Here is a 19,083-nt window from a genome sequence, read left to right as displayed (position 1 = left end):
GTACAAAAAGACAAAACAGAAATCTTGTGCATTTACATGTAGCACTTGTAAAAACAAACAGAAATATTATGCGTTTGCCACTTGTGTACAGTAAGCCCATGTAAAAAATAAAGTACAAAAATATACAAATAAGTGCATTACTCAGCCACAGCATCATGTCTCCGTACTGGGTCAGGCCACAGGACTTCATCCACATCACAGGCCACATTTTGTCTGGCCAGGCAATGGGGAAAAAAACCCTGGCATGCCGTATCCAGGCTTGGCATGCCTCCACACCTATGTCACCACAGGCAAGTCCCATGGCTTGCAGGAGATTTACCCTGGTGTAAGGTTGGCGTTCATATACCTTCCACCGCCATGAGGAGAAGAATTCCTCAATGGGGTTTAGGAAAGGGGAGTACGGTGGAAGGCAAAGATTGATAAAACCTTGGTTCATATTGTACCACTCTCTAACCTGGAGGGCTCTGTGAAAACTCACATTGTCCCAAACAACAACATAGATGGGATGCTCATCCTGCTGCCCTAACAAAGCATCTCGCATGTGATTGAGGAAAATGAGGAGCTGGTGAGTGTTGTAGGGCCCCAGGTTGGCATGATGGTGGACAACCCCATGATTGCTGATGGCAGCACATAATGTGACATTGCCACCACGCTGCCCAGGAACACCAACAATGGCCCGATGGCCAATCACATTACGGCCTCTCCTTCTCCTTTTGGTGAGATTAAACCCAGCTTCGTCCATGTAGATGTATTGATGGGGTCTTTCCATTGCATCCAGTTGAAAAACCCTCTGTAGAAATATATATAGTTTTGTAAGTGATACGGAAAAAGTGATTTAGGCCACTACAGTAAATCACTACTTAGAGTAATCAACATTGAATGTGTCTGGATATATGCCAACCTGTACATACTGGAATCTTTGCTCTTTGACTCTGTCTGAGTTGCGATCAAAGGGCACTCTGTATAGCTGTTTCATGCGCAGTCTGTTGCGCTTGAGGACACGATCAACAGTAGAGAGGCTGACACTGTTGATACCCTCAAAATTTAAATGGTCCTCAATGATCTTCTGCTGAATTTCGCTCAGTTTAATGGCATTGTTCTCACGGACCATATCAACAATTAGGGTCTCTTGGTGTGGGGAGAACATACCTGTCCTCCCACCCCCATGTGGCAGTCTTTCAATTCTACAAAAAGAGAACATGGAGTTACAAAAAATATACATGGAATACTAGGCCTACAAACAGTTAGACCAGGGGTGTCAAACTCATTTTAGCTCAGGGGCCACATGGAGGAAAATCTATTCCCAAGTGGGCCGGACCGGAAAAATCATGGTATATATAACTTAAAAACAACAACTTCAAATTGTTTTCTTTGTTTTAATACGATCAACATACAACATAAAGCTGGAGCCTGAGGACAGTGTGTCCAAAATAGTACAAGCACAACATCACTATTAATCATAAAACACGTCAAGTTTATTTGAAAATTCTAAAGAAAAAGAACACACAAACACACAATGCCTCAGTGATTAACAGAACTGTTTCACAGATCACAGAACTATATCAGGGTGTCATTTCTCAGGCAGAAATGTAGATACAAATAATGAAATCCTGTTCCCCAAACAAGTGCAAGAACCACAGAGTCAAGAATAGGTTAAATATACAAATAAAATAAAATCAATTAAAAACAATAGCACATCAACATAAAAACATATAAACTTAAAGCTGGAGCCTGAGGACAGTGTCCAAAAGCACAACATCACTATTAATCATAAAACACCTCAAGTTATTTGAAAGTTCTGAGGACAAAGAACACACAAACACACAATGCCTCAGTGATTAACAGAACTGTTTCACAGATCACAGAACTATATCAGGGTGTCATTTCTCAGGCAGAAATGTAGATACAAATAATGAAATCCTGTTCCCCAAACAAGTGCAAGAACCACAGAGTCAAGAATAGGTTAAATATACAAATAAAATAAAATCAATTAAAAACAATAGCACATCAACATAAAAACATATAACATAAAGCTGGAGCCTGAGGACAGTGTCCAAAAGCACAACATCACTGTTAATCATAAAACACCTCAAGTTATTTGAAAGTTCTGAGGACAAAGAACACACAAACACACAATGCCTCAGTGATTCACAGAAGTATATCACAGATCACAGAACTATATCAGGGTGTCATTTCTCAGGCAGAAATGTAGATAAAAATAATGAAATCCTGTTCCCCAAACAAGTGCAAGAACCACAGAGTCAAGAATAGGTTAAATATACAAATAAAATAAAAACAATTAAAAACGATAGCACATCAACATAAAAACATATAAACATAAAGCTGGAGCCTGAGGACAGTGTCCAAAAGCACAACATCACTGTTAATCATAAAACACCTCAAGTTATTTGAAAGTTCTGAGGACAAAGAACACACAAACACACAATGCCTCAGTGATTCACAGAAGTATATCACAGATCACAGAACTATATCAGGGTGTCATTTCTCAGGCAGAAATGTAGATAAAAATAATGAAATCCTGTTCCCCAAACAAGTGCAAGAACCACAGAGTCAAGAATAGGTTAAATATACAAATAAAATAAAATCAATTAAAAACAATAGCACATCAACATAAAAACATATAAACATAAATCTGAAAGCGTTGCTCAAACTCCCGTAACAGTCCCGTTATTTTATCTTTGAACCGCTTCATGTCTGCCACATGTTGGGTCGCGCACACATTTTTCAGACAGGGGAAGTGAGCTGCATCACCACCGGCAAGTTGCGTCTCCCACAATGACAGCTTCAACTTGAAAGAACGTATGCTGTCATAATACTGCGTGACAACTTTGTTGCGCCCTTCAGCTGTTTGTTCAAGTTATTCAGGTGCTCTGTAACATCCACCATAACTGCAAGGTCCTGCATCCATTCTGCGGAATGAAATTCTAACACTGGTTTGCCCTTTTCTTCCATGAACTGTTCCATTTCTTCTCGTAAATCAAAGAAACGCCTCAGCACAGCACCTCGGCTTAACCATCTTACCTCAGTGTGGTATGGCAGGCCATAGATGTGGTCTTTCTCTCTGAGAAGGCTGTCAAACTGACGGTGATTCAGGCTTCTGGATCGGATGAAATTAACAGTTTGGATGACCACCTTCATGACGTTATCCATCTTTAATGACTTGCAACACAAAGCCTCCTGGTGCAAAATACAGTGAAAAGTCAAAAAATCACGTCCTCCATTTGCAGATTGCACTTTCTCTCTGAACTTTGTCACAACGCCTGCTTTTTTCCCGATCATTGAGGGCGCACCATCTGTAGCCAGGCTGACAGCGCGGGACCAGTCCACTCCGACCCTGTCCAGCGCGCCGACGAGTGCGGTAAAAATATCAGCTGCTGTCGTTGTATCTGTCATCGGCACCAACTCCACGAACTCCTCGGTGACGGTCAATGTGTCATCAACTCCGCGGATGAAAATGGCCAGTTGTGCAACATCTGTAATGTCTGTGCTTTCATCAATTGCAACCGAAAACGCAATAAATGACTTTACTTTTTGCTTCAACTGGCTGTCCAAATCCACTGAAAGATCGGAAATCCTGTCTGCAACTGTGTTTCTTGTCAGGCTGATATTTGCAAAAGCCTGCCGCTTTTCAGGGCACACAATCTCCGCTGCCTTCATCATGCATGTTTTTACAAATTCACCCTCACTAAATGGTTTTGAAGCCACTGCGATTTCATTAGCAATGAGGTAGCTAGCTTTCACTGCAGCGTCACTGATGTCTCGGCTGTGAGTAAACACAGACTGCTGTTTCTTCAGACCCGCCAACAGTTCATTCACCTTCTCTCATCTCCGCTGTCCTTGAAAGTTGTCATATTTGTCGGCATGAAGACTCACATAGTGGCGACTAAGGTTATATTCTTTCAGCACTGCAACATGCTCTGAACACACCAAACATACAGCTTTCCCATTCAATTCCGTGAATAAATAGGATGACCATTTTTCTTGGAACACTCTGCACTCTGCGTCCACTTTTCTCTTTTTTGACAGAGACATATTGGGGCAATGAGGGTGCCAAAGCACATAATGTTAAAAGTAGAAGCCGTAATAAATATCGCGGGCAAAACAAAGTAGCTCATTGGCTGCACGTGCTTGACCTACTTGCTCTGCCCCGGTATAAACAGTTTGCTTGCTTAACACAATTGCTATTGCGCCATCCAGTGGACGCAATTGGAACAGCAGTTTATTTATTGAAAAATTGCAGCGCATTTTTATACTTTACAAAATTATTATTATAATTATTATTTTATATATTTTTATATTTTTTTCAAAATCATCTCGCGGGCCGGATTAAACCCGTTTGCGGGCCTGATCCGGCCCGCGGGCCGGACGTTTGACACCCCTGAGTTAGACCAACCCTCCATTACAATACTACAGTACATTGGTACAGTGATGTACTGAAACATATATTTACTTACAGTATACTGTGGTACAGTATATAGTATGTCATACAGTAATTGCTGTCAACATTTACATACTGTACTATAATGTCAAAAAAAGGTAATTACCTGTTCTCTTCTCTAAATCTTCGGATTATGGTGGACACAGTGAATCTACTGATGTTTGGTTGTACCCTTTGTCCAGCCTCCCTCATGCTCATACCATGGACAAGAACATGGTCAATCACAGTAGCTCTGATTTCATCAGATATTACTGTTCTTTGTCTTCGCTGACCACCTCGACCACCTCGACCTCCTCTCACACGAACTCTTCCTCTCAGATTTCTATCCATTGTAGGGCCTCACAAACCAGTGCTCTCTGAACTGGCTTACTGTATATGTTCCCTCACATCATTAGCCACAAGTGTGATCAATTTTGAGTTGTTGTGTTCAAGTGGTGACACCTGTGCTCTAATTGTGTTTGACTTTTGTCACCTGTGCTCACCATTATGCAGCACGGGTGCATCACAATGAAAATGTGTTGGCAAGTTATGTCTAAACAGGTGAAAAGTGCTTGTGGTTTTGCCAAAAGAGTGATTGATTCAATCAGTGGGTTCAGGCAACTGAGCCTTTGGTTCAGACAATAGGGTTTAGTGTTTTAGCAATTGAGAAAAACTGTAAGAGACCTTTTCACTTCTAGTCAGAGAGAGGTCGCGTGAGAGAGGGAAAAGGAACAGGGGAAGGTGAAGGTGCCCCCCCCCCTCTTGACAGCGGAGACCCCAAAACATTTTCTGCAATTCTACACATTTTGCCATGGAACACAGAGAAAATGTTGCAGTTTTAAAGCAAGTTTGCTGCAATTCTACACATTTTTCCATGGGGTGGAGAGAAGATTTAGCAATTTTATAACTAATCTCATGCAATTCTACTCAATTTGCAATGGGGCGGAGACCAAAAAAATGATATTTTACAGCTAATTTCCTGCAATTGTAGAAACTTTGCCATAGGGTGGAGAGAAATGTTTGCAGTTTTAATATGATATCTGATGATCAATGGAGCCCCCCCCGGTCGGTAATTTGACATTGCTTACTACAAGTTTAGATAGCTGGGCTAGTTGAGTGACTGTCAATGACTGACATAACAATAGAGAAACTGCTGATGCACAAAAAAAATTCGAAATTGCACCTTGTGTATTCTATTATTCTAACTCTCAACAGTAAATTGAGACCCCGACTGAGTTCCAAAAAAACAAAAAAAACAAAAACAATTATAATAACGGGGGGCGCTGGTAAGCAGCAACATGTGACGACACGTTTTCTCGGTGCTCCTGTCCAGGACGAACAATTTACTATTAATACTTCACCAACACCTTCCCTACTGCGTTAAGTTTGAAAACATTTCATTAGGAATCAAACCCAATTCACTAATTTGGCAATTTTTCCTGACATTTTTGGCCTTTTCATTGTAAAATGTCGAAACAACAACAGCCACGAGTCACAAAAGAGCAGGCCTCTACTAAAGCCTCGGGCTCACCGGACACTGACACAGACTCTGACCCCCCCGACCTAGCTAAGGCTCCCGAGTGGCGCAGCGGTCTAAGGCACTGCATCTCAGTGCTTGAGGCATCACTACAGACCCCCTGGTTCAATTCCAGGCTGTATCACAACTGGTCGTGAGTCCCATAGGGCGGCGCACAATTGGCCCAGCGTCGTCCGGGTTTGGCCGGTGTAGGCCGTCATTGTAAAGAAGAATTTGTTCTTAACTGACTTGCCTAGTTAAATAAAGGTTAAATAAAAAATGTAATAATAATGGCGTCTGAACAGAGTGTGTTGGCTAAGGTGGAGTCATTATCCACTGACCTATCCGACGGCCAGAATATTCGCATATACCCGGACTACACGGCGGCAGTCATGAAGAAGAGTTCAGCCTTCAACGAGGTGAGGGGGCTTCAAGTTCGGCATTCTCTACCCAGCAGTGCTGAAGATCACTACTCCCTCCGGCGAGCAGAAAACATTAGTGGACCCTACCAGGGCCAAAGAATACATCGTTGCGCACCGACATCCACAGGAGGACAGGCAGCATACGACTAACTAGCCATTGTAGGCCCATACTCTGCCCCTGACCCTACACTAGCCATGCTAAAGTGACTAAGGACCAACTAGTGAACTCATCTCTTGATTAGAAACATGCCTCCACCCTGTTGCCAAAAAAAGGACAGTTATTCTTCCAGTAACTTAATGTTATGAACAATGATGGTATGTATATGGTGACATGTTCTCACAAGGACAATATAGATTGAATAGTATTTTATTTACAGTACATGGTACAATTAGCTTTTACCAACTAGCTGTGGCTGGACAGCCTCGGTGCTAGGTGGCGCGGTACTAATTAGCCTAGTCGCTACCTAAGGCTTGCCACTGAGCTCTCTATTTCCATGCCTTAATAGGATACCCTACCAGTATACTGTGAGCATGTTTAATACCTACAAGTTTGTACTCCCAAAGGACCATATGTATAATTCTTTACTATTTGACTGGTTGGCCGCTTTGGTGCTTAGTGGCTGCTGGCAATGGACCGCAGGTTGTACAGCCGAGCGAACACTGCAGGACGGGTATTAATTACCAAGCGTTTGCCAGTGATTTTTCTGTGTTCTGGCTTGTTAGGATGTTCAATGAGGGTTACATTTATAAAAATGTTGAATTATACTGGGGGGTTTTTCCAATATTTTTTAAAGTCATCCCAAGTGGATGGAGCTGGTCGAGGTGAGGAGCGGAACGTATACCTCCTTTTTTAAATATAATTTTTTATTATCCTTCAAATATGCATATTGCATAAGATACATTAGAGAACTGAGGTGGTTCCCTCCAGAATCCCTTCCCTATGTGTAAACTTGATTATGTTCCCTCTGGATAGAGCTCTACTGAGGTCCGGTTTAACATGGTAGATGTAACCTTCCAAGGTTTTCTGGGTATTTTGTTTTTCTTAGCAGTTTTTTCTTTTCTTTATATTTGATTACTCTGACCTTTCAGCACACTGGCCATGTGATTGTACTAAGATTCATTTCTAATTACTATGACTATGCCTAATTCACATTCTCTAGGCTCCACTAGCTTTATCAGCTGGAACTTAAAAGGAATGAACCATGTGGTCAAGCATAGCCGAGTATATGCTCATCTTAAGTCTTTAAGTCCGGACATTGTTTTTCTCCAAGATACCCATCTCCGGTCCAGCCACCATGATAAACTAAACAGAGGATGGGTCGACCAAATATTTCCCTCTAACTTTGGTGCTAAGGCCAGAGGGGCAGCCATCCTTATCAGAAAAGGCAGCCCGTTTGTCTCCTCCAAAGTCATATCAGATACTAATTGCAGATATATTATAGTGATGGGGAAATTGTTTAGCACATATGTTGTTCTGGCTAACCTCTATGGTCCTAATTGGGATGACGCTAAATTTCTCTCTGACCTCATTGCAACACTTTCCAACCTCAACTCTCATCATTTGATACTGGCCGGAGATTAAAATAGTGTATTACATCCAAGTCTAGACAGATCCAGACCGAAGCCCAACAATGTAATTTCAAAATCAGGTGCAGTAATCAACTCATTTCTAGAATCCTATAATTTGTCTGATCCATGGAGGAGGAGCAATCCCACTGCTAAACATTACTCATTTTTTCTCTCCAGTCCACCACACATACTCCGGATTGACTTTTTCCTGCTGGACAATAGAATTCTTCCTTTTGTAACCAATAGCCAATATCACAGCATCGTTATCTCAGACCATAGCCCTGTCCAGCTAGATATCCGCTTTCCGGACAGTACTGCGTCACAACGCGCGAGGCAACTTGATCCACTACTACTATCCTGTAGTGCCTTTAAAAAATACGTATCAACTCACATTGATGTCTTGTTACAGATCAACTGCACCCCTGACATGCCTCAATCTACTGTGTGGGAGTCATTAAAAGCATATCTAAGTGGCCAAATGATTTCATAAACAGCGTATGACAACACACAGCGCACTAAGCGCTTATCGGAGCTATCTCAACTCATTCTAGATGTGGACAACAGATATGGAGCTATCTCAACTCATTCTAGATGTGGACAACAGATATGCCTCTTCTCCGACTCCTGAACTCTACAAAAGAGAGACTGCTACACCAATCGGAATTTGACAATCTTTCCACTAAACAAACGGAGCAGCTTCTGTTTAAGTCGATGCAGATATTTTATGAACACGGAGAGAAAGCTGGCAAGTTGTTATCTCACCAGCTTCGACATTCCGCTGCTAGCAGCACCATACATGAAATCTGTGTTGCAGCTGATTTAACTTCTACCAATCCCAAATAAATCAACAATCAATTTCTACACTGCTCTTTACTCGTCAGAGGCTCTTCCTGACACATCTCGTATGCATGCATTCCTAGACAATCTGGACATCCCCTGTCTCAATTCAGATGAACAAACTAACATGGATGCCTCAATAAGTGATGAGGAAGCCACTCGGGCAATCCAGGCAATGCAGAGCCGTAAAGCATTCTCCTCTAAACTATCCCCTATCCTCAGCTCAATGTACAATGAAATCCTTTCTAATCAGAAACTGCCCCAGACACTTACCCAGGCGAATATTTCGGTTTTGCTTAAAAAGGACAAGAATCCCCTAGACTGTGGCTCATACTGCCCTATAAGCCTCTTCTGCTGCGATTATAAAATTCTCACTAAGGTCCTCTCGCGCCGTTCCGAGACAGTGATGCCTAATATAATTAACTCTGACCAAACCGGATTTATCTCAGGTAGGCAATCTTTCTATAATATGCGCCGGCTATTTCATGTTCTTTATTCCACCCACTCAACTCCACAGCCAGAGGTCAGAGGTCGTCATCTCTCTTGATGCTGAGAAGGCTTTTCACCGGGTTGAGTGGGAATATCTATTTACAGTACTAGAGAGATTTGGGTTTGGCCCGTCATTCCTTTCCTGGATTAAGATTTTGTACTCGTCCCCAGTGGCTTCTGTTTGCACCAACAATGTTACCTCTAGCTACTTCCCTCTCCACAGGGGGGCCAGGCAGGGTTGTTGTTTATCCCCTTTCCTATTTGATATGAATATTGAGCCTATTGCTATCGCCTTGCGGGCAGAGGAGTCTATACTCTATCTCTTGGACATGCTACAAGGTTTTGGGACATTCTCTGGTTGTAAGTTAAACCTAACAAAAAGTGTGCTCCTCCCCATTAATCAGTAAGCAGAAGGTACTGGGTATGCCAATTTCCCGTTTAAGGTGGAGCATCAGGCCTTGTACTTATTTGGGGATAAAGGTCACATGCTCATTTAAGGCTCTGTTTAAACATAACTTCAAAACACTCCTGTAGCGCACTAAGCAAGATTATTAATTCTGTTAAAATGACTGTACTACCTAGGTTTTTGTACTTATTCCAAATTATTTCCAAAGTCGATGATCAAACAACTGGACAGCTGCATTTCCAACTTCATTTGGAATAAGTCAAATCCACGAATGAGAAAAGGTATATCTAGAGAGACCTAAACCTGCAGGCGGGCTGGGGCATCCCAATGTTTTACAGTACTACTGGTCAGCAAATATATCTAAATGTGTTTATTGGGTTTCTACATTTGAAAACAAGGATGGTCCAACTTGGGCCATCATGGAGTTACAGTCTTCCAACTTTTCCTGTCTTGTTCCTGTGCTCCCCACTGCCCATGAACCTTGGTACCCATGTTTTGAATCCCATTGTCAAGAACTCCCTTAAAACTCCTGAGTGGCGCAGTGGTCTAAGGCACTGCATTGCAGTGCTAGCTGTGCCACTAGAGATCCTGGTTCAAATCCAGGCTCTGTCGCAGCCGGCCGCGACCGGGAGACTCATGGGCAGCGCACAATTGGCCTAGCGTTGTCCAGGGTAGGGGAGGGAATGGCCGGCAGGGATGTAGCTCAGTTGATAGAGCATGGTGTTTGCAACACCAGGGTTGTGGGTTCGATTCCCACGGGGGACCAGTATGAAAAAAAATATATATGAAAAATATATATATATATATGTATTCACTAACTGTAAGTCGCTCTGGATAAGAGCGTCTGCTAAATTACAAATAAAAATAAAAATAAAAAAATATCTGGTCCAAATTCCGAAATCACTATAGCCTTAAACAAGCAAGCTGCTTCTCCCCATTAACATCTAATCATCTCTTCCCAGCGTTGCAGATTGACACAGCATTCCAGTTCTGGCATAGGAATGGTCTGGTGTTTTTTTGTGACCTATTTGTTGACAACACATTAGTCTCATTCGATACTCTGAGGGTTGACCATAATATTCCCAATACCCACTTTTTTAGGTACCTGCAAACTCGCAGCTTTGCTTAGAAACATTTCCCTTCATTTACACTCGAGCCCACTAAGTGTCCAGTCGAGAGGTGCTTAGATCTTAACCCGTATCTGAAGGGCACAATCTCCAGATTATACAACATAATACAGAACATTAATCCGCCTTCCTTGGCAAATACAGAATCAGCATGGGTGGAGAGCTACCCGAAGACATATGGCATCATAGTATTGAGCGTATCCACACATCATTTTGCATAAGGCATGGGCTCATTCAGTTCAAAGTTTTGCACTGTCTCCATTACTCGCATGACTGATTGCCAAAATATATATCCAAATGTTCAGCCCAAGTGTTTGAGATGCCACCAGAGTCCAGCGACTGTGGGACACATGTTTTGGTAATGCCAATCTTTGAGTGGCTTCTGGGACCCCATTTTTGAGGCATTCTCACATATGTGTAATACAACTATTAGCCCCAACCCGTTCACTGCCAATTTGGTGTACTTCCCCTAGACCTGAATGTTACCACGCATCAGGCGAATGTGATAGCATTTGCCTCGCTGCTAGCTCACTGCCAGCTTACAGCCTTGTCCTCTTTCACTGGAAGTCTACAAAGTCGCCTTCCTTTATGCAGTGGGTTAAGGAGGTGATGTCATCTCTGCCTCTGGAGAAGGTTAGGTACACTGTGCATGGATCCCGACAAAAGTTTGACTTAAGCTGGTCCCCATTAATACAATACGTGGAGAGCCTCTCTTTTACTTAGTGTAACTTCTATATTTTGGTAAACTGTTCTAGTGGCCATATATTGTGCTGATATAATTAAACTATACTATTTTTATATTGTTTTTGTTTCTATTACTGTTTATGTTTTTTTATTTAATTTACTTTTCTGTGATATCCTTGTATGATACCTTGGTGGGCGGGTGGGGAGGGTGGGTGTGTGGATGAGGGGTTGGGGTTGTACTGTTTTTCTGTTACCATATCTGAAAATCTATAAATAAAATACATAGAAATATCAAATAATAATATATATTGTTTTTTTTATACCCGAGGTGCTGCCTGAACCACATCCCTGACTTAGGTCATTTCCCTCACTGACAGAAATGGCTCAAATTAGCCTATGTCAATAGCCCTCATAGGTTGCATTTACATTTAACATTTAAGTCATTTAGCAGACGCTCTTATCCAGAGCGACTTACAGTTAGTGAGTGCATACATTTTTCATACTGGCCCCCCGTGGGAAACGAACCCACCACCCTGGCGTTGCAAGCGCCATGCTCTACCAACTGAGCTACAGGAGGCCTATATTGCATCTGGTAGCAGGTGCAAAAATGTCTGCGCTGTAAAGGGAAAACACTATAAGGTTGGTTAGGAGGGTTCATTTGATATGGACAGATAATGGACATATCACAGCCTATTCCCGTCAGTAGTACTGCAGGGCCTAATTGGTGCAGCTCCTCCTTCCCTTCAAAGCGCAAAGTTGATGACTGAATTTCTAACGAACGAAGGAAAGATGTTGAAAATTTGATCAAAACCGTCAGCGAGCGTGTCCATGTATTTTTGTTTTCACCATATTAACAGATAATGGAATGGAAATTGTAAAATTGATGGAAATTGTAAAATTGTATAGTTAGTAAAACAAAAAAAATAAAGGGCAAGTGACTTGAAGGGTGACCTATGATAGAACAGTACGTTTGCATGGACATTCACATGGGTGTCAGGGTATCTGATGCGGATGTGGTGCGGAATCAAGTGCAGGACACAGGAGCTAAGTCAAACCAGTCTTTACTAGAAAAGACAAAATAACAAACGGGTCTAACCAACCCGGAGGCGAACAATACGCAACAGTGCGTAAAACACAAAACCGACTGCGCACGAAAACAACAGTGCGACGGTAAAAACTAGCGACTGTCAAAAATGAACAGCACCAACAGACAGGTGAAAACAATTACACACAACACATGACAGAAACAACGAGAACTTATAGGACACATAATCAACACTAAACATGAACAGGTGTACCAAACAGACCAAACCAAACAAACATCGAAAACAAAGAACGGTGGCAGCTAGTACTCCGGAGACGACGACCGCCGAAGCCTGCCCGAACAAGGAGGAGGAGCAGCCTCGGCCGAAACCGTGAAAATGGGAATGTTTTAGCAAGTGAAAGACGGTAAAAATCATTCTGTCAAATCAAAGTTCAGATTTGCAGATGTTATCGCAGGTACAGCGAAATGCTTATGTTTCTAGCTCCAACAGTGCAGTAATATCTAGCAATACACACATACATACAAATAGTAAGAAAACAAGATATACAAAAAAACAAGACATTTATTTTAAAAGTAAAAAAAAACATGTGTTAAAGGGTCCTGACTGTCATTCTGAAAATATGAATGCAGTGAGCAGTGATGCAGTAAAATCATGAAGCAAATTTGGTGATACACAAAGCAACTAAAAAAACATTGAAACTGCATCAATTATATATTTTTGGCATGTCTCCCGTTTGGCATGTCTCTTGTGATGATATTAAAATGAGAGTTAAGGTGATATCACCTTGTCCCCTTAATAATTTATCTAAGTGATTGACATGGGAGAGGGGACCAGTAACTTTATGATCAAACTTTATCAATGTAGAAGCAACAGTCATTTTTCATACTTTGATCATCATACTTTGATCTGGTTTCCTTAAAATATCATCAAATTTCATGAAAAACACGATTTCGACCGTTCATGACCTCTAACACCTATTGTGTTGTGCAACACCTTACAAAAAGGTAGCCTAAGCCTACATCAGGGGAGACAAATGTTGTCTCACTTATGTCTGCCCAAACACTCAACTGTACTTGAGATGATGAGTAATGATGCAATATGTGTGGGAAGGACATTTTCACTGCACTATTCACACCATTTACTGAGATGATGAAACTGCAATAGTTGGGTAAATATTAATTACACAGGATCATGGTGTCATGGTGTCCAAGTTGAATCCTTTCTGTCTCAATGGAGTTAATTAGGATTTACTGATGAGGTCATATCCACATCATCAGTCAATGGGCAGATCAATGGATCACTGTCTGGCTTTCATAGGCTAGATTAGAAGTCAAATGGAATTTGTGGTGCAGGTGATATTGGAAGCCAAGTATTTGTGGTATGAGTGATACAGTGTAGCCAACTGTGGAGAAAAAGCCAATTAACAAAAATATAAACGTAACATGCAACAACTTCAAAGATTTGACTGTGTTACAGTTCATACTGTATAAGAAAATCAGTCAATTGAAATAAATTCATTAGGCCCTAATCGATGGATTTCACATGACTGGCAATACAGATACGCATCTGTTGGTCACAGCTACCTAAAAAAAAAAGGTTGTGGAGTGGATCAGAAAACCAGTCAGTATCTGGTGTGACCACAATTTGCCTCATGCAGCGTGACACATGTCCTTCGCATAGGGTTGATCAGGCTGTTGATTGTGGCCTGTGGAATGTTGTCCCACTCCTCTTCAATGGCTGTGCGAAGTTTCTGGATATTGGGGGGAACTGGATCATGCTGGCATACACATCGATCCAGAGCATCCCAAACATGCTCAATGGGTGACATGTCTGGAGAGTATGCAGGCCATGGAAGAACTGGGACATTTTCAGCTTCCAGGAATTGTGTACAGATCCTTGCGACATCGGGCCGTGCATTATCATGCTGAAACATGAGGTGAAGGCGGCGGATGAATGGCACAACAATGCGCCTAAGGATCTCGTCACGGTATCTCTGTGCATTCAAATTGCCATTGATAAAAGGCAATTGTGTTTGTTGTCCGTAGCTTATGCCTTCCCATACCATAACCCCACTTCCACCATGGGTCTCTCTGTTCACAACGTTGACATCAGCAAACCGCTCGCCCACACGATGCCATACATGCCGTCTGCCCGGTACAGTTGAAACCAGGATTCATTCGTGAAGAGCACACTTCTCCAGCGTGCCAGTGGCCATAATTGGTGAGTATTTTCCCACCGAAGTTGGTTACGACGCCGAACTGCAGTCAGGTCCAGACCCTGGTGAGGACAACTAGCACGCAGATTCTTCGGTTGTGGAAACCCACAGTTTCATCAACTGTCCGGGTGGCTGGTCTCAGATGATCCTGCAGGTGAAGAAGCCGGATGTGGAGGTCCTGGGCTGGCGTGGTTACACGTGGTCTGTGGTTGTGATGCCGATTTGACGTACTGTCAAATTCTCTAAAACGATGTTGGGGGCAGCTTATGGTAGAGAAATGCACATTAAATTATCTGGCAACAGCTCAGGTGGACGTTCCTGCAGTCAGCATGCCAATTGCATGCTCCCTCTAAACTTGAGACATCTGTGGCATGGTGTTGTGTGACAAAACTGCACATTTTAGGGTGGCCTTTTATTGTCCCCAGCACAAGGTGTACCTGTGTAATGATCATGATGTTTAATCAGCTTCTTGATATGCCACACCTGTCAGGTGGATGGATTATCTTGGCAAAGGAGAAATGCTCACTAACAGGGATGTGATCTGTGCACAAAATTTGAGAGAAAGAAGCTTTTTGTCCATATGGAACATTTCTGGGATCTTTTATTTCAGCTCATGAAACATGGGACCAACACTTTATATGTTACGTTTATATATTTTTTGACTTCCTTCTCAAAGTAGTGATGCTAAGACAGTTACATGTACAATTTCAACAATATTTGGTCTGTTGAACTTTTTAAGACCTGAAACAATATTTTAAGGCACAAAACCAATTCAAAAACACTTTTTATATCAATTCTAACCTATCAAAATAATACAATCTATAACAATACCCTGTCATCCTTGCGTTTCTGATGTGGCCCTTGGGGGCCTTTACCCCTCTGGCTGAAGTTATGCCTCCATCCCCCTCATGTCCACATCACGTGACATATGGCCTAAGGTGGTGACTGGGTCTGGGGGCAGCAGACAGTATTTATCATATAAATAGTATTACTAGAATAACTAGATCCTATGGTAGGCTATTAATAATCCAGGCGGGGGTAGAAGAACAGAGCAGTTCCCTTATCTGTGTCTGTATATAGGGCACTTAAGGCCGCTACACACTTTACACAAACTACACAAACGCAGCAACCGAGCATCGTTTTATGCTTTGTTCGGCACAAATTTAGGAACGGACCAAATACGATGCGCCGTCGCTCCATTTGCGTAAAGTGTGTAGAGCGCTTTAGAGCAACAGCCTCATCCATTTCGAGCCATGAACCCTGAAACACCCTTCAGCCCACATTCGAATATTTCCCCTTTTGTGTAAAAACTGCCATGACAACTGATGGTAAATATAGGCTAACGTGACGCACAGAGCATGTTCGACCACATGATGCCATACATGCCGTCTGCCCGGTACAGTTGAAACCAGGATTCATTCGTGAAGAGCACACTTCTCCAGCGTGCCAGTGGCCATAATTGGTGAGTATTTTCCCACCGAAGTTGGTTACGACGCCGAACTGCAGTCAGGTCCAGACCCTGGTGAGGACAACGAGCACGCAGATTCTTCGGTTGTGGAAACCCACAGTTTCATCAACTGTCCGGGTGGCTGGTCTCAGATGATCCTGCAGGTGAAGAAGCCGGATGTGGAGGTCCTGGGCTGGCGTGGTTACACGTGGTCTGTGGTTGTGATGCCGATTTGACGTACTGTCAAATTCTCTAAAACGATGTTGGGGGCAGCTTATGGTAGAGAAATGCACATTAAATTATCTGGCAACAGCTCAGGTGGACGTTCCTGCAGTCAGCATGCCAATTGCATGCTCCCTCTAAACTTGAGACATCTGTGGCATGGTGTTGTGTGACAAAACTGCACATTTTAGGGTGGCCTTTTATTGTCCCCAGCACAAGGTGTACCTGTGTAATGATCATGATGTTTAATCAGCTTCTTGATATGCCACACCTGTCAGGTGGATGGATTATCTTAGCAAAGGAGAAATGCTCACTAACAGGGATGTGATCTGTGCACAAAATTTGAGAGAAAGAAGCTTTTTGTCCATATGGAAAATGTCTGGGATCTTTTATTTCAGCTCATGAAACATGGGACCAACACTTTATATGTTACGTTTATATATTTTTTGACTTCCTTCTCAAAGTAGTGATGCTGAAACAGTTACATGTACAATTTCAACAATATTTGGTCTGTTGAACTTTTTAAGACCTGAGACAATATTTTAAGGCACAAAACCAATTCAAAAACACATTTTCTATCAATTCTAACCTATCAAAATAATACAATCTATAACAATACCTTGTCATCCTTGCGTTTCTGATGTGGCCCTTGGGGGCCTTTACCCCTCTGGCTGAAGTTATGCCTCCATCCCCCTCATGTCCACATCACGTGACATATAGCCTAAGGTGGTGACTGGGTCTGGGGGCAGCGGACAGTATTTATCATATAAATAGTATTACTAGAATAACTAGATCCTATGGTAGGCTATTAATAATCCAGGCGGGGGTAGAAGAACAGAGCAGTTCCCTTATCTGTGTCTGTATATAGGGCACTTAAGGCCGCTACACACTTTACACAAACTACACAAACGCAGCAACCGAGCATCGTTTTATGCTTTGTTCGGCACAAATTTAGGAACGGACCATATACGATGCGCCGTCGCTCCATTTGCGTAAAGTGTGTAGAGCGCTTTAGAGCAACAGCCTCATCCATTTCGAGCCATGAACCCTGAAACACCCTTCAGCCCACATTCGAATATTTCCCCTTTTGTGTAAAAACTGCCCATGACAACTGATGGTAAATATAGGCTAACGTGACGCACAGAGCATGTTCGACCACATGATTGCCATCGGCTCGGAAAATAGGCCTTTCCATGTCTCCATCACAATGTGATGTGTATAAACCAGAATGACCAATACATCCTTTTCTAGTACAACAAAGATGTGTGGCTGTCAGCTGCAGAAGACAATATGTGGAAGAACAGTTCTCTGCTAAAACAACAGTGCCATAATTTATGCATTGGTTAATCTCAGAACCAATACCCACATTTCGAAGAGACTATACATTGGCTAAAACTACTTGTGACATCTTATGACATCTCAAACTACAGGTTTATTGTTTATATGTGACTGAATACTTTCTACAATATGTTCCCATAAGATCCCAAAAGTACATTGAGGCAAGTTCTGATCCACTCCCTCTCTCAGTGATGGGATGCATGCCAGAGCTGACTCCCCTGACCAAGTCAGTCATACATGAGCCCACCACCACCACCACATCGAAAGCCTCCTCTGTCATGGTCTATTGGAGCGAGACACACAGGAGTCAATTGATACTTTAGACGGGTTAAATTTTTACCCAACCCTCCCTGAGCGCTTACAAAAACAACAAGTGACCTTCCCCTATACCCAAAATAATAACTAAAACAAAGTGGATAACAGAGAACATACCTTCTGTTTACCCTCACTCCTAGGACAGACCAGAGCCTTAGATATACAGTTTTAGAAACTGTTCTTTGTTTTGTAAGCATTACATGGCAAAGTAGTCAGAAGATTGTGGATTCGCAGACCACCGCGGACAAGGGTATGGGTGAAAATATCTCCATTATAATAAAAGCACTGCATGAATCTACCATCTTATTTATAGATTTGTGTAGACTGTGATTAGGACATTGAAATATAACAGCATCTGCTAGGCTAAATTAACAAACTAGGCATGCATAGCTCACTGCATAATCCTTAAACCAAAGACTGGCCAAACTCGTGTTTCTAAAAGTGAATTCAAGGGCACTGTAGAATGACTGTATAGCCTAATAAGGCATTTTTCGTTTCATTACTATGTACAGTGCATTCGGAAAGTATTAAAACCCCTTCACTTTTTCCACATTTTGTTACGTTACAGCCTTATTCTAAAACAGGTTTTTGGAAATGTTAGCAAATAAACATTTTTAAACATATATGAAATACCGTGTTTACATAAGCCTCAAGTCTTAATTCAATCTTAGGATACCTGGCCTGCTCCTGACTGATTTAGAGTTAGTAGGCTGTTTAATAGCCTGTTGAAATGTTGAACGTCAATTGATAGTCAATTGATACACATTACTTCCCAAGCAAAGTACATTTCGCTTGACCTATGCGTCCACGAAGGCCGAGCTGGCAGTCACTAAGGGGCAGAGTAGTAAGTAACAGAACAGCTTGTTTTGAACAATATATTTTTGAAACAGGAACCTTTAGCACATGTTTATGAGCATTTAAAACATAATCCATGAACGACATAAGATATATTCACTACATTTCAAAAGTTAGGGGTCACTTAGAAATGTCCTTGTTTTCGAAAGAAAAGCTA

The 19,083-nt window shown here is 42.1% G+C and overlaps 1 pseudogene across 1 annotated transcript in view; it reads right to left on the bottom strand.

Annotated features, from left to right (window-relative positions):
* LOC311145662 (ribokinase-like) overlaps positions 1-18,036 on the bottom strand; it is a 57,628-nt pseudogene extending 39,592 nt beyond the window's left edge. The window contains exon 1 of the transcript in view: positions 17,971-18,036. The product of the transcript in view is annotated as a ribokinase-like (transcript). The remainder of the gene's footprint in view (positions 1-17,970) is intronic.
* Between the last annotated feature and the right edge of the window lie 1,047 nt (positions 18,037-19,083).

This window comes from Coregonus lavaretus (assembly GCF_964263955.1).
Source record: "Coregonus lavaretus genome assembly, chromosome: 18".
NCBI classification, from domain to species: Eukaryota; Metazoa; Chordata; class Actinopteri; order Salmoniformes; family Salmonidae; genus Coregonus; species Coregonus lavaretus.
This window is presented reverse-complemented; position numbering and strand designations above follow the sequence as displayed.